Genomic DNA, 16,733 nt, shown 5'->3' with positions numbered 1-16,733 from the left:
CTTAGTGTTTTACATATTGTGGTATAACTTATCAGTGTTGTTTTTAAGGCCTGATGTATGAGTCTGTATTCACGTTGGTTAAGGAAGCAACTGAGCACCTCCTCCTTAGCGATTTATTTCTGGATACTGCTGGTCAGGATAAATTTGTACGTTATTTATGCTGAGTATGATGGTAGTTGTTTAAATGACACAAAGAATAGTCAGGAGCCGTAAACAAAAACAACAACAAAAAATCGCTAAGGAAGAGGTGTTAGGGAGCTTCCTTAACCCTATTCTCGTCGGTTAAGGAAGCTCCCTAACACCTTTTCCCAATTAATTTATTTTGCTTATTACACCATACTGCCCTATTCTGTTACATACCTCTTCCGTAGCGATTTATTTTTGGGCATGGCTGGTTGATATCCTTTAGCACGTTATGTATGCGGAGTATGGTGATGTTGGAAGGAGTTATGTGGCACGGAGTAGGACAGTAAGGTGTAATAAGGAAGATAAATAGCCAAGGAAAAGATATTAGGGGATTGTGTGTGTGTGTGTGTGTGTGTGTGTGTGTGTGGTGTGTGTGTGTGTGTGTGGTGTGTGTGTGTGTGTGGTGTGTGTGTGTGTGTGTGTGTGTGTGTGTGTGTGTGTGTGTGTGTGTGTGTGTGTGTGTGTGTGTGTGTGTGTGTGTGTGAGCTTATCCCAAATTTTCATCCTTTTGTAGCTTATTTCACGTAGCTCTGGCAGAATGAGAACACTGCGGCTCCACAGCCTTTCCATAGCACTTCTTCGTGATTAGCACCATATTCTAGTGTTAGTCTATTGTTACTACTCAGCACTCAAGACGAACAGATGGTTTTACGCCTAGTTAGAGTGAAGGGAGTAGTGTTAGCCAAAATATAAGACCCAGGCGTATTAACAGCAGCGAAAGTGAACTCTCTCTCTCTCTCTCACACACACACAAATATAAGACCCAGGCGTATTAACAGCAGCGAAAGTGAACTCTCTCTCTCTCTCTCTCTCTCACACACACACACACACACACACACACACACACACACACTCACACACACAAACCCTGTTTTATGGGAAGATGTCGATAATCCTTTGTGATAGGGGTACAGTTGCGGACATAAATCTTGATCCACCTCCTCACCATACAGAAGTCAGCGATAAATGTCAAAACTCAGTAAGGCCATGTTCGGAGCCCTACACTCTCAGAATACAAGGTAGTCCAGAAATAGCGCCCTACTAGAACTCCCCTGGCTGTATTTTGTGTTGCAGGGATGGCGCAGTCTGCTGGTGTGGGTGCCGGTGGGAGTAGGAGATGAGTAAATGATGGTTAGGCTGTCAGCTGGTGTGGGCGTGGGTGTGCCAGTGTTAGTAGGAGATGAGTAACTGTTGATGGTTAGGCAATCCGCTGGTGTGGGTGACAGTGGGAGTTGGAGATGAGTACATGAGTATGGTTAGGCTGTCTGCTGGTGTGGGCGTGGGCGTGGCAGGGTTAGTAGAGATGAGTAAATGATGATGATTAGGAAGTCTGCTGGTGTGGGCGTGGGTGTGGCAGTGGGAGCATGAAATGAGTAAGTGATGTAGGTTAGACTGTCCATCCAACACAAGACCTGGATTTATTCGCCACCAGAGTGAAAGAGGAACGTTATGTATGGGTCAGTACGCATCATTAAAGAGTCGCAATTGATCGAGAAGACCTATTGTATGACTTAATTTATTCCACACAGTTCATCAGTTTCTTATAATTCCTTTATTTGTTCCGTTTGCATCAGCCTTGCTACATTTCCATGGGCAAGTACTTTTTTTTTCTTCTTCAGTTTTATGGGTTCAAAAGTCAAACAATATATTTCGGAATTCTTTCTTATATGCTCAGTAATCACGGCATTTTGCATAGAAGCATGTCAGTGTGTTAAACCTGTGTGGAGACCATCTTGCATTCCCGTGATGTTAGCTTTTATTATGGTTTTAATAACGATAGTGTTTGCAGACAATGTGCGAGAAAATACAGTATTGAGATGTTTTAAATAAATCGCGAAGGACGAGGCTACGACAATTTAAAAGCACGTAGTATACGGCTGTGAGGGTCAGGGTGAGGGGCAGATGGTTCCGGTATTGTCCTTGTAGTGCCATCCACTTTATGCCAGAACTCTGCCAGACCTAACCCGTCGCGACCCTTTACAACGCGGCCGCCAGACGTAAGATTCCACTGCACGACGTTTGAAAAAGCCCGCAGGGGAAGAGCAGTGTCATACCCCGTTCAAAGCCCGGAGAGATCTTGTCCCCCTGACCCAAGTCTAGGCGATGCGTGAAAGGATAAAAAAAAATAGATTACTCTTCTTCCTCGAGTGTGTTTGGTTTTTCTCCAGGGCGGGGCCGTCCAACACCCTGCCAATCTGTTGGTGGATGGTTGCCATGTACCGCCGTAGCGTTGATGTTGATGTGGAATTGTTAGCTTTTACAGTTATATGGGTATTGTGTTCTGTATAATACTAAAAGCTGAGTTGGGGGATTAGTGGTTGAGGTGGTGAGATAGGCTGGTTTATAATTCTGGCGGGATTTTGACGGTTTGGTGTGTAACGGCGGCGACTGCGACGGTGGCAACGGTGAGCGAGCGGCTAGAGTCCCCCCCTCCTCAGTCCAGTCCTGTCAATTTAGCGTTTTTGAGCTTCATCTGGAGATCTGTACCTCAAGTTTGCGATAATTTTCAGCGTTTAGCTTCAAAGAACCTTGGTATTATTCAGAGTTTATTGCAAAGTTTTGGGAATATTCCAGAGATTATAGCCCTTTTCCTTGTGATTTTCTGGAGCGACGTCTTAGCGGTATTTGTGAGGAGGTTTAGCGATATATGAAGTTGCATTTGGCAACCGTAACCCCCTCTTCAGTCTCTCTTCGCAGTCCAGGGTCAGTGCTGAGTCAGACTTGGTGGCGTGAGGGTGTGCGCGGTGTGGCCAGCTCTTACCGTCCGTCGCAGTGGTGGCTTTTAGGCCCCACAGACCACGGCCACCTTGATATTGTACACATTTATGAGGATATTCAATAGGGGATACTAAATTTAAACTTAAGTGGTGGAAGGGTGAGCGTTACTGGTGGTTGTGGTGAAGTGTTTTGTGTGGTTGGTTAGACCCGTATAGCCACCACCACCAGCTCAGTTTAGCGCCCGAGCCACCGCCCACGCGCCCACTTCCATCGCCACATCTCCCTCTGTCCAACGTTTGAACGCAGCACACACACAGGTAGGCGTTGTCCTGGCCCGTAAAAAATCCAGCTCACTTTTCCTCTGCGTTTTTGCGATGAGGGCGTTGCTATATGTAGGCAATTACGTAATGGTGACGTCATCTTCAAACAGAGCTGCTGCTGCTGATTTGACGGCGGCGTTTGGGTACCCGCCGGTGTAGGCAGAGATGCAGTGGGGTAGGGTGTAGATAACTTTACGGGTTCTTGAGATTCCGCAACGCTTTTGCCTTAGCGATTTTTTCTGCTTGTCCTCGCACAGTATCGAGAGATTTATTTTTCTGGATATTACCTCTCAGTATCCATCTATGTTACTGATTATAAGCTCGATATTGAAACTAGGTAAACAAAATACAATAAGAACATAAGGAGAGGATAACTGCAGTAGGCCGGTTAGCCCATGCTAGGCAGCTTCTAGAAGAGTAACTGAACTACTAGAATGAGATAAGGACAGCAAAGAAGAAGGCGATTTATTTTGCACATAACTGAATATGCTCTTTTGTTATTGATGTAAACTGGTAATAGATGTAGTGAGTCGATAGTCACACGGTATAAACAGCAAAGAGAATGGTAAGGTGGAATGTCGAAAAAATTTCTAGTGAGAATATGCACCGATTGCCAACCATAGTTGTGGATTTCCAGACGAATGTTTTCCTCAGATTTCGAAATTAAAAATAATTTATATATGTCTGGACACACTCACTAATTTAAGTATTCTACCATTTGCTATATCCATGGCATTGGAATTATGGTTATAAATATAGTAATAAACACTGTATCTTGTAACACTTGACAAAACTGATGCTTACGCCCATAATCTGTTCATTTTAAGACGCCAGACAGCAACTTCACCTAGAATGCTGAAGTATAACTGATTAACACAAATGCAATGCTGGTCACGAGTAAGTGCTGTGGACAGGATGTAGACCGTAGTGCTGTCTGAGGCTGAACTACGCGAAATAGACTGCAAAAGGACGAAAGCCTCTGCCGAATTAAAACTAAAAATTACATAAATCATCACAGTAGCAACAATATTAAAGATTTCTTAGTGGAATGTTAGCGAAGAATGCTTAGTTTAAAATAATAATAATCGCTGTATGGAAATCGTTTAGCGGTCGGAGTGAACATTTATCTTTCCGTAATTTCAGTATAGCATTGAATCACATGTCTTTTTCGTGGCAGTGAAGTCAACTCGCCTGGTATATATATCGCAGAAGTTATAGATTTGTATACCTTATCAGTGGGCCATATTAACTTTTTTCAGAATGATTATTACTACTACTACTACGACTACTACTGTTATTATTATTATTATTACGGTATTTTATTGTCTTCTACTACCGTACTATATACTACTATTATTATTATTATTATTGCAATTCATGTCAGCTAAGGCGAAACTCAGACTAAAGGGGCAGTAATTACCCTCATTAACCCCTTAACTACAAAATTGCCCTCCCAATTTAATCATCTGTAGTTCATTCACATCAACTTGACCTAGATTTTCGTCCCAATGCACTGGCGGAATAAGACTTCGTGCTTATATTCTTCCCTTAGCACTTCTTCGTGACTAGTACCATATTCTTGTAGTATTAATCTTAAGTTACTGTAAGATCAAAGGATGACCCTCTCTCTCTCTCTCTCTCTCTCTCTCTCTCTCTCTCTCACGTGGCCCAGATTTTCGTCCTTCCTGCAGCTTATTTCACACACAATACTCTTATACTTCCTTCCCACAGCACTTCTTCGTGACTGGCATCATATTCTAGTGCAAATATCATGTTACAACACAGTATTCAAGATGGCGAGATAGTTTTGAGCCAAGTTAGAATGAAAAAGGTATAGGTAAAGTGAAGAAAGATGACATCCACGGTTTGAAGGGGTTAGGTCGTGTAGGTGGGGATAGTGTGGTGGTATGTGTTGGCTTTGGGTGTGGCGAGAGAGAGAGAGAGAGAGAATGGCATGTGGTAAGGTGGGTGTGGCCGCTGGAGATGTCACACCGATCCCATCATAACCTTGTGTGTGTGTGTGTGTGTGTGTGTGTGTGTGTGTGTGTGTAAGGTGCCATGTGCTACGTCGAATGGCTGTAGATGTCGTGCCCTCGTGTGTGTGTGTGTGTGTGTGTGTGTGAGTGTGTGTGAGGTGCCATGTGCTACGTCGAATGGCTATGGATGTCGTGTGTGTGTGTGGGGTGCCATGTGCTTCGTCTAATGGCTCTAATGTCATGCCCATTGTGTGTGTGTGTGTGTGTGGTGCCATGTGCTTCGTCCAATGGCACTAATGTCATGTCCATGTGTGTGTGTGTGTGTGTGTGTGTGGTGCCATGTGCTTCGTCCAATGGCACTAATGTCATGTCCATGTGTGTGTGTGTGTGTGTGTGTAAGGTGCCATGTGCTACGTCGAATGGCTGTAGATGTCGTGCCCTCGTGTGTGTGTGTGTGTGTGTGTGTGTGTGTGTGTGTGTGTGTGTAGGGTGCCATGTGCTGCGTCGAATGGCTGTAGATGTCATGCAGCCGTGTGTGTGTGTGTGTGTGTGTGTGTGTTGTGTGGCATGTGCAAGGCTGGGTGTGGCCCCGGGAGACGTTCACCTCTCTCATCATGCCTGTGTGTGTGTGTGTGTGTGTGTGTGTGTGTGTGTGTGTGTGTGTGTTTGAGAGAGAAAGAGAGAGAATAAAGATTTGTATGAAATTGCGATTGAGAGAAGGTTTTGACAAAAAGAAAGGAAGATGGAAGGTGGATTTGGTGCATTTAAAATAGCTAATTAAGTCTGACAGGTGTGCTGGGGATGAAGGTGACGGACAGTAAGAAGGTGGATTTAGAGAAGAAGAGTGAAGGAAGAGAGGAGAGCAACGAAGGATAGATGAGAGGGGGGGAGGAGTGGGTATGTGTAGTGGGGAGGGAAGGAAAGGGATGAGAGTAGGAAGGAAGGAGGTGAAGGAAGATAGTAAGAAGGAAGAGGGCAATGAAGGATAGGTGAGAGGGGGGAAGGAGTGGGTATGTGTAGTGGGGAGGGAAGGAAAGGGATGAGAGTAGGAAGGAAGGAGGTGAAGGAAGATAGTAAGAAGGAAGAGAAGAGGGCAATGAAGGATAGGTGAGAGGGAGGGAGGAGTGGATATGTGTTGTGGGGAGGGAAGGAGAGGGATGAAAGTAGGAAGGAAAGAGGTGAAGGAAGTCAGTAAGAAGGAAGAGAAGAGGGCAACGAAGGATAGGTGAGAGGGAGGGAGGAGTGGATATGTGTAGTGGGGAGGGAAGGAAAGGGATGAGAGTAGGAAGGAAGGAGGTGAAGGAAAACTATAACAAATCGCTGAGGAAGAGGCGTTAGGGAGCTTCCTTAACCGACGAGAATACGAGCCTTGGACTATGGTATCTATGCGTTAAAGACAAGGATAGCACGGAATTATTGTCGTTTGGAGCTGTTTGTTACCTGGCAGACAATAGCTATCTTGTTATCCAGTTCAGTGTGATAAGATAAGGACAGGTATGGAGTGAGAGGAGGGAGGGAGGAAGGCGAAGGAGAGAGAAGGGAGGAGAGGGAGAGGAAAGATGGAGGAAGGAAGGGAGGGGGGAGAGGAAAGGTGGAGGAAGAAAGGGAGGGGGGAGAGGAAAGGTGGAGGAAGGAAGGAAGGGGGGAGAGGAAAGGTGGAGGAAGGAAGGCGATGGGAGAACGGAGAGAGGAAGGAAGGAGGGGAGAGAGGAGGGAGGAAGAGAAGGGGAGAGAGGATGGGGAAGGAAGAAGAGGGGAGAGGAAAGGGGGGAGGGGAAGGGAAGATGAGAGAGAGAATGAGGGAGGAAAAAAGGAGAGGAGGAGGGAGGAGGGAAAAGATGGAGGAAGGAAGCAGATGAGAGAGGGAGGAAAGAAAGGGTAGGAAAGACGGTAAGGTGGTGAAGGTAAGGTAAGAGGAAGGAAGGAGGGGAAGGGAAGGGGAGAGAGAGAGGGAGGAAAGATTGAGGAAGGAAGAAGGAGAGGAGGGAGGAAAGGGGGGAGGAATGGGGAGGGGTAGGGCAGTCTGCGTGAGTTACCTCCTATAATTATCCTTGTGTCCGTTCGTTATGGGATTCTCTCTCTCTCTCTCTCTCTCTCTCTCTCTCTCTCTCTCTCACACACACACACACACACACACACACACACACACACACACACACACACACACACACACACACACAGGGTCATATTTAAAGTGGCCTAGCTCTTATATCCACTTCACCTTTTAATATTAATCCCCGCATTCTTGGTCTGCTGCTACGTCAATTATGGAAGTTATGTGTTTTTTATTTCGTCTGCGTCTGTCTGATGTTTACTTCACCTTATAAACATTCCTAACCCCTCTATTATTAATTTTTGATTTCATATACTCATTTCACTTTAAATTGGCCCCCCCAAAAAAATCCATCTGTCGTGATTACGGAGCTGTGACAATATATCCAACACTAGAATACGATGCTAGTCACAAAGAAGTGCCATGAAAAGGATGTTGAGCCCTAGTACTTCCTTTTTCTGCCACAGGCCCACGTGAAATAAGGTGCAAATGATTTAAAGTTCTAAACTATGGGCCAGGTTAAGGTGAAACAACTATAGGTAAGATCAAGGAGGTTTTGTTGTGCGTTTACTCTGTCAAACGTTCCTAGATTTTTCCTGGTCATTCGCCACATTAGAGGAACATTTTATTCTAACATTATATCGTAATTACCTGGAGAAAATTCTGCTGCTGTCACACACACACACACACACACACACACACACACACTGTACGGTAATTAAAAGGAAAAAAAGAGGCATTCGACCACAAAGTATAAATTTATAACCAGCATCTTCTCAAAAATGGCTGCTTTGGTCCTATATATTTCTGTCTGCTTTGGTCCTATATATTTCTGTCTGCTTTGGTCCTATATATTTCTGTCTGTCTGTCTGTCTGTCTGTCTCTCTCTCTCTCTCCATTTGGAAGCCCCTCCCTTAACCTGATAAAGATCTCCAACCCCTTTTAGCCAGATGGCCAGGTGTACAGTAGTTAGATTGGAGGGCAGATTTGACTCGTAACCAAGGAGACTCATGTAGTTAGATTGGAGGATTTTACTGTTTACCAAGGAGACTCTTGTTAGATTGGAGAACTGATTTGACTAGTAACCAAGGAGACTCATAATTTGACTGGAGGATTAATTTGACAGTTTACCAAGGAGACTCATATAGTTAGATTGGAGAGCTGATTTGACATGTAACCAAGGAGACATAGACTGGAGAATTTATTATACTTTACCAAGGAGACTTATGTAATTAGATTTTAGGGCTGATCTGAGTAGTAACCAAGGAGACTCAATCCTACCTCATTTATGACTCATTGAATTTTATGTTGTCCTGACAGTATGCAAAGTAAGAGTTGTCCAGTTCCCTCAGATGAAGACAGGGGGACCATAGCAACATCATGTAAAAAAATAGTTGAATGGAGGAAGGAAAGTGGGGGTAGGTTGGAGGACGGTAGGAAAGGAGGAGTAGGTTGGAGGAAGGTATGAGGGGAGGAAGAAGGTGGAGGGTGAGTAGGGAGGAAGGAGGAGGAAGAGTAGGGAGGAAAGGAAGGAGGAGAGAAGAGGTTGGGGGAAGATGAAGGGAGAGTGAAAGATATTTTGAGTAGTGATGAAGGAGCATCAGAGGAACAAATTATTTAAGAAACAGCATAAGGTTATAAAAAGTGGCTTGAGAGGGGAATATGGTGCTGCATTGATGGAGGTATGCACGCACTGAGTAATAGATCAGTCTCGCTCTTGGTATACCCCTTCTTCCAACCACCCACCTTTTAGTCACTGTGGATATGATGCTGCGTTGGTGAAGGTATGCACGCTGAGAGTTGTTTTTCAGCCTCCCTCTCGGTATACCTCTTCTTCCAACCACCCACGTTTTAGTCATTCTCTCCGTCAAGTTTTATGTCTTCATTTCTGAGCCTTTTTATTTTTATTTTATTTTTTAAGGTCACGTCTGTCGATCTTTCATTTTTTCCTTCCTGTCATGTATCGCATATTTTCTGGTTTTTATTTTGGTTACGGAAGACTTGTTTGAAGCTATTTTTGTGGTCTCTCTCTCTCTCTCTCTCTCTCTCTCTCTCTCTCTCTCTCAGCATTTTTTGTGGTGTCCCCTCCCTCTCTCTCTCACTCTCTCTCTCTCTCTCTCTCTCTCTCTCTCTCTCTCTCTCTGTATCACTTAGTTTCCTCTGTGTGATTATCGATATTACTTTTTATTAAAATTGACGTCGTTATTCCTACCCTCTTCCCCATATCCCATTCAGTGATGTGGGTGGGAGTGAGAATGGGGAAAGGATGACAGAAGCAGATAGTAGTAGTAGTAGTAGCAGTAGTAGTAAGTGGAGGAGGAGGTTAAAATAATAATAGTATTATGATAATGATAATAATAATAATAATGATAATAATAATAATAATAATAATAATAATAATTTCATTTATCGAGGGCTTCATATGACTTGTAATTTTCACCCCTTTTTCAATGCCATGTTTGGTTATTCTCCCATATTTTTTAGTTTCGTGGAAAGAATTAATGTGTGTGTGTGTGTGTGTGTTAATGGATAGACGAGCTTATGTGTGTATGTGCTGACAAGGTTGATGAGCGGAGTGTGGGAAACTGGTATATGTAGGGATCTGTGTGTGTGTGTGTGTGTGTGTGTGTGTGTGTGTGTGTGAATGGATAGACCAGCTTATGTGTGTATGTGCTGACAAGGTTGATGAGCGGAGTGTGGGAAACTGGTATATGTAGGTGTGTGTGTGTGTATGTTTGTGGCTTGACCAGCTTATGTAAGTGTGTGGATGTGCTGACTAGGTTGGTGTGTGTGTGTGTGTGTGTGTGTGTGTGTGTGTGTGTGTGTGTATGTGTGTGTGCTGTTGACGTAGTGGATAGAGGGAGGGGGGATGAGAGACTGGATACCCCCCTCTTTTTTCCCCCTCCTCCCTCCCCCTTTTTCCCATAATCTGCTTACAGCCTGGCGTTTGTCTGGTAATTCTTGTTGGTTGGCGATTCTCTCTCTCTCTCTCTCTCTCTCTCTCTCTCTCTCTCTCTCTCTCACACACACACACACACACACACACACACACACACACACACACACACACACACACACACACACACACACACACACACACATCCCCTCAGCTTTCACATTTCACCTGTTCATCTCTCTCCTTTGTTGTTCGTCCACCTTAACTTTGCCGAGATTTTCGTCCATTTGCATTGTATTTCACGTAATGCATTGTTTAGAGTTACGGTTTGGCATCCTGTCCTTTTGCACTTCTTCGTGACTAGCATCATAATTTTAGTGCTAGTCTTGTTACAGCTCACTGACAACATAGGTCTGCAGTACTATGTTGTATCCTTTCCAAAGCACTTCTTCGTGACTAGCCACCCCTTTTTAGTGGCTTTTGTTATAGCTATTAACACTTTATTTAATACTAGGCTCTTGTTACAGCCCAGTGACAACAAGAATGCTTTTATCCTCTTCACTGCACTTCTTCGTGTCTAGCACCTTTTCTAGTGTTAACATTTTTATAGCCTTTTTCACAGCACTTCCTCGTGACTTGCATCTTTTTGTATGTTCATATTTTATAGTAGCATACCGTTCATGACATAGGGATGGCAGTTTTATGCATAGTTAAGAGGAACACCGTAAAGCATATATTAGTTTACAGCTCAGCATTAAAGTTGTTGGTTTTTTATGCAAGGGAGAAGGAACCAAAGGCCAGGAGCCCGCAAGATTGCTCCCTCCAAGGAAAAAACAAAAACAAATGATGAGAGAGAGCCAAATTCAAGATCCGTTCATTTCGAGATGCCTGGACACACTGCGTTTGAGAGATGGAGAGATGGCATTTGTAGTCCAGCTAATATGAACTATGTAGCAATGGAATATACTCTTCTCACTCCAACTTGGTTTATAATTGCTCTCCATCCATTTTGAAAGCTTAATTATAGCAATAGATTAACACTAGAATAAGATGCTAGTCACGATAAAGTGCTATGGAAAGGATGTAGAGCCATACCTGCGTCTTTCTGTGCCACTGAGCTTCGGGAAATAAGTTGCCAAAGGACGAAAATCTGGGCCAAGTTAGAGTAAAAGGGGTATAGTAATCTTTATATCTGTGGGTAATGCGCCTGCGTCCTGTTTGTTGCTATTTCATCACGTGTTATTCATCTCTTTGGTTACATGTCATTCATCTCTCTCTCTCTCTCTCTCTCACACACACACACACACACACACACACACACGCAAGAATTCAGCTCATAGTGTAATCAGTGCAATACAGGCATCTTAATTCCTTCAAATCAATATCTTTTTTATTTTTTAGCCTTTCTATTGCGGTGTATTTTTTTCTTTCTTTTTTTTCCCCTTTTTTTTCTGAATTGTCTGACGTTAACCAGAATAAATTGCAAAGCTTTTATTTTCGACTGTACAAATTCGTATTTCGGAGCCAAAGTTTGAATAATTTCCTGTCTGTACATCCCGTCTTTGTTTCTGCTTTTGTTGGATGCGTAGGCTCTGTTATTCTCTCTCTCTCTCTCTCTCTCTCTCTCTCAATTTCTTGTCTCTGCATCCCGTCTTTGTTTCTGCTTTTGTTGGATACGTAGGCTGTTATTCTCTCACTCTCTCTCTCTCTCTCTCTCTCTGTTGGATGCGTAGGCCATTATTGATCGTTTGGTGTATTGATGGCCTCTCTCTCTCTCTCTCTCTCTCTCTCTCTCTCTCTCTCTCTCTCTCTCTCTCTCATATCTGTTATCCATCATCCCGTCCATATTGACGCCGTGGGAGGCTTGGAATGAGAGAGAGAGAAAGAGAGGAAAGGGGGAGGGGGAGGATGTGTCAGTAAGGGAAGGTGAGCTTGGCAACACAAAGGGATGGGGAAGGGTAGGGGGTGATATTGGCAACAGACGAAAGACAGAGTGACAAGGAGAGAGAGAGGGAGAGAGAGATTAGTTTTGTAGGAACAGGTGATGGCTAGGAATAAGTTCTTCATTTGAGGCTAAGGAGAAAGAGTACACATTGATAGCCTAATTATTGGGTGTATGTGTATTTGAGGGAGGGGAGAGTGAGTTGGGGGGAGGGTAGTCAAAATGGTGGGTGACAGAGCGACTCGGAGGCGTTTTGTCTGCGGCCACCCTTTGCGGGATTAGGGCGTCGGGCTATAGATTGATAGATGTGTATATATATTACATTTTCCTGTGTAATAAAAACATAGGATTAATTACGGTTTCTCTCAGCTGCACGAGTCATTAAGTAGGGTGTTTTCGATTCATTAGCCGTTTTTAAGATTCGAGGAAAGTGGTAGGTGGTGGCGACGATCATCCATTCACTTGATGTAGTGCTGCCTACTTCTTCCTTAGCCTTTATCATTCTTTTTCGTGCCTGCCCTCCTCTCTTCATAATTCTCCCATCTTTCCTGTCACCCCTTATTGCTTTTCTTTCCTTTACAGGTGGCTTTACTTTGAGTGACAAGCCACATGGTTTCCTGTAAGCCAAAAAACCATTTACAACGCTGGGTGGTAACCATATAACCAAACCATACGTGCTCCCTACGTGTCAGCAAGTGGGTTGGTGATGGGTTAGTGCCCCTCCCTGTAAAACAAATAACTCAAGAGTCTAATGGCCACCTCTTACGGGATTATGGCGTCTGGCAATAGATAGATAGATAAATAGAAAGTGATTACCAGGAGATGCGTAAACAATGTGAGACAGATTTGTGCTTTAGGAGAGAAATAACCAGTACCGTGGCAGGAGTTGGTGCATCGCGTGAATATCGGATAACAAGCACGGGTAGGGGGAAATGGAGAGAATCTATAATTGATCCGGCAGTTCCTGGAGCGAGGGAGCGGTGGAGGAGGGCTTGGAGAGAGGGGGAAAGGGAAAGGGAAGCGGAAGGAGAGAGAGGTGGGTAGGGGGAAGATGGGGGAGAAGAGAGAAAATTGGGAGTTAGAGTTGGAGAGAGGGAGGGAGGGGGGGAGAGAGAGAGAGAGAGAGAGAGGGGAGGGGTAAGAATTTGAGTGGATAGGGGTAAAGGAATGGGGTATATGTAACTTAAGACAGATAGATAGAGAGATAGATGAAAGGAGAGAGCAGGGGGGGGGAGAGGAGGAAGAGGAAGGGAATTGAGAGTTACAGGAGAGAGAGAGAGAGAGAGAGAGAGAGAGAGGCCCAGCAGACCAAGGCAATCAATACCTTGGTTTATATTTGTCCCTCAGCCTTTGGTCAGTCTCTCCCACACCTGAGAGAGAGAGAGAGAGAGAGAATTGTGATAGTCAAGTACAAGGGAAGGCAGGAAGTTAGGAACGAATAGTTTATAGTATTAGTGATAACCAGGTTGAATATGAGAGAGAGAGAGAGAGAGAGAGAGGCGAAGGCAGGGAGGAAGATAAAAAAAAATGAGGGAGAAGGGAGGAGGATGTAAGGGAGGGAGGAAACGTAAAGAGTAAAACGAAGACTGGGGATTAAGGACGCCAGAAAGAGAGGAAGAAAGAAAATGAGAGAGTATGGTACCATATGAAGGAGGAAGAGAGAGAGAGAGAGAGATTTGAAAGCTCAGGGAAGGGATTTGGGTAAGATGTGGGGAGGGAGTAAAGGGAAAGATGGGAGGAGTTATATGAAGGGGTAAAGGAAGGGGAGGGAAGAAGGAAAGAGGGAGAAGAATGAGAGAGAAAAGAACGGAGGAAGGGAGAAAGATTAAAGAAAGGAGGGCGGGAGAAACATGAGAGAGAGAGAGAAGGAGGGAGGGGAGAGGAGAGAGATAAAAGAAAGGAGGGAGAAGGACAAATGAAAGGTGACAGGGAGAAAGAAGAGAGGAGGTAAAGAAAGGAGTGGGGGAGGAACATGAGAGAGAAAAGGAGGGAGGGGAGGAGAGAGAGAGAGAGGGGGAGAGATGAGAGGCGAGGGCGAAGAGGAGAAAATAAGTACCATAAACAATGTCAACAGGGAGTTTTTAGAGGAGATGAGAGAGGGGGGAGGATGTGAATGTAAATGAAGAAGAGGGGGGGAAGGTACCGTAAGTGGAGAGAGAGAGAGAGAGAGAGGTATTGATCTTTTTCGAATCCGTTATGTTTTAGCCTGTTACACACACACACACACACACACACACACACACACACACACACACACACACACAACCAATCGATATGAACTAGACTGTTGGTGCCAAGTTGCTAAATCTTTCATGACTGCGTGGCATGTTGTGTGTCGGGAAAGGCTGTACCTGACGTCATTCCCGGAGTTCACCTTTTTACACACACACACACACACACACACACTCTCTCTCTCTCTCTCTCTCTCTCTCTCTCGGGTGAACTTAGGGATTAGGCATGTGGTAATAGAAAAAAAATAAGGGCTAGAGATTGGGTTGGCATGATTGAGATTACATGAGGTTGAGGTGATGGGGAAGAGAGAGAGAGAGAGAGAGAGAGAGAAAGGATTAATGAGGTGGAGATCAGGGGGTGAGGGAGGCACATTAAGATTTCGGTGATGTCACTATTATAGGCGTTATTCAGACTGCGTAGTGCTAGGGAGGGTTTGGAAGACGTCAGAGGAGGAGGAGGAGGAAGAAGAAGAAGGTAGGAGGAGGAAGATGAAGAGGAGGAGAAGAAGAGAGGAAGGAAGAAGATAAAGAAGGGGAGGAGGAGGAAGAAGAAGAGGGGGAGGAGGAAGAAGTAGAAGAGGAAGAAGATGAGGAGGAGGAAGAAGAGGAAAAGGAGTATGAGAGAGGGAGGGGGGAGAAGTGTGTCTTACTGTTCATTTTGTTTTTGTGATCTGTTTACGGTTTTACTCACCTCAGGGGCGCCTTTTCGAAGTGGAGGGACTAGATAATATTACAGCCACCATTAACTTATTGTCTGAGAGAGAGAGAGAGAGAGAAGGGTGTGGGGGACTGCGGCACATGATTTCGAGGGTGTCACTGCTATTGGTGTTATTCAGGCTGCGTACCGTAAGTTCGGGCGTGGGGAATAAGATAGGAGGGGAGGATGGAGACAGATGTGTGGGGAGGAAGGTGGATGGAGATAATGTGGAAGAAGTATGTGAGGGGAGGAAGGTAATGGAAGAAGAATGTGAGGGGAGGAAGATACTGAGGAAGGAAGACATGAAGGGAGGAAGTGGAGAAATACAGTGATGATGATGGAGAAAGATATGTGGGGAGGAAGGTGGATGGAGATAATGTGGAAGGATTATGTGAGGGGAGGAAGATGGTGGAAGATAATGGAAGAAAAATATGAGGGGAGGAAGATTTTGAGGAAGGAAGACACGAAAAAAGTGAGAAAGGAAGTGGAGAAATACTGTGATGTGGGAGGGAGGAAGATTGGGGGGTTGGGATTAGAGGAAGATGTTAGGGGAGAGAGAGAGAGAGAGAGAGAGAGAGAAACAATAGATGGTTAACTCTTTCAAAACCATATATTTTATTTATATTATTTATTGGTACCTTCAGACTGCTGTATATAACTAGGGATAGATTTTTAGTAGTGAAGGGGGTAATTACTATATATATATCTAATCCGTCCACTTAGAAATCTCTCTCCAAAGCTGAATAAAGTGGCCTCTAAGTAGCTATAATAGTGAGAGTAGTGATCGGATTGAAGGAGTGAGCTGAGTCGAGTAGTAGGGTAAGTGGTTTGGTAGTACAGTAGATTTCAGGAACCTCGCTACTACCAGGTGTTATTCAGGTTGCGTGGCGATGAGGGGTTGGGGGACAGGTGGGGAGAGGGTGGGGGTAAAGGGAGAGTGGGGGGAGGATGCGAGGGAGTGGAGTGAGGAAGGGGGGAAGTGGATGGAGAGACGTGACGGAAGGAGGATGAGGAGAAAAAGTGGAAGTGAAACAAGTCAGCCACATGATAAAAAGTACACTGAATTCTCCTCCATATTCCCGTACTCAACAGTGTCTTTCCTTCCCCCACGTGTCCTTCTCTCTCTTACCTTTTGTCTTTCCACTGAACCTGTGATAAAAATGAAATAAAATGAGTGGGGATGAGAGGAAGAGGGTGAGTGGAGGAAAATACTGTGGTCGGAAGGCTTGGGGATGGATGGAAGAGAGGGGAAGGGAGGAAAATTTTTTAGAGGTTAAGGGAAGTGCAGGAAAGAAAAATATAAAGGGGAGGGAAAGGGAGGTAGACTGGAAGCGAAAGAAGAAAAAAGTTCAGAGAGAGAGAGAGAGAGAAGTAAAGGGCGTGGTAGAGAGGAAGGAATGGAGAAGAGAGTGATGACGTGACGTGAAAGTGATGAGATAGGAGGGAGGCCAGGGCGGAAGACGATGGATAGGTTCAAGTGGTGTGTGTGTGTGTGTGTGTGTGTGTGTGTGTGTGTGTGTGTGTGTGTGTGTGTGTGTGTGAAATTAGGCCAAGCTTGTGTGGGTGATGGTGAATGATTTAAGTGGATAGCCTGTGTGTGTGTGTGGGGGGGGGGATGTGATGGATGATTGAAAGGGTCACCCGGATAGTTCGTATGGATGATTGTGGATGGGTGAAGTGAATATATTGGTATACTGTATTTTAGAATGCGGGT

General features: G+C 44.6%; 1 protein-coding gene across 9 annotated transcripts in view; it reads left to right on the top strand.

Annotated features, from left to right (window-relative positions):
• The window catches only part of hts (adducin 1-like protein hts), a 242,199-nt gene that overhangs the window by 14,711 nt on the left and 210,755 nt on the right, over positions 1 to 16,733 (top strand). Inside the window, exon 1 of one of the 9 annotated variants that reach the window (XM_080272994.1) lies at positions 2,909 to 3,221. The exons of the other annotated variants lie outside the window; for them this stretch is intronic. The gene's annotated coding sequence lies outside the window, so the exon portion shown is untranslated. Of the gene's footprint in view, positions 1 to 2,908; positions 3,222 to 16,733 lie in introns of those variants that run through there. 9 annotated transcript variants of the gene reach the window in all.

The sequence above is a fragment of the Coenobita brevimanus genome, chromosome 52 (assembly GCF_032717465.1).
Source record: "Coenobita brevimanus isolate Jiangsu-jjx chromosome 52, ASM3271746v2, whole genome shotgun sequence".
In the NCBI taxonomy this organism is placed as follows: domain Eukaryota; kingdom Metazoa; phylum Arthropoda; class Malacostraca; order Decapoda; family Coenobitidae; genus Coenobita; species Coenobita brevimanus.
This window is presented reverse-complemented; position numbering and strand designations above follow the sequence as displayed.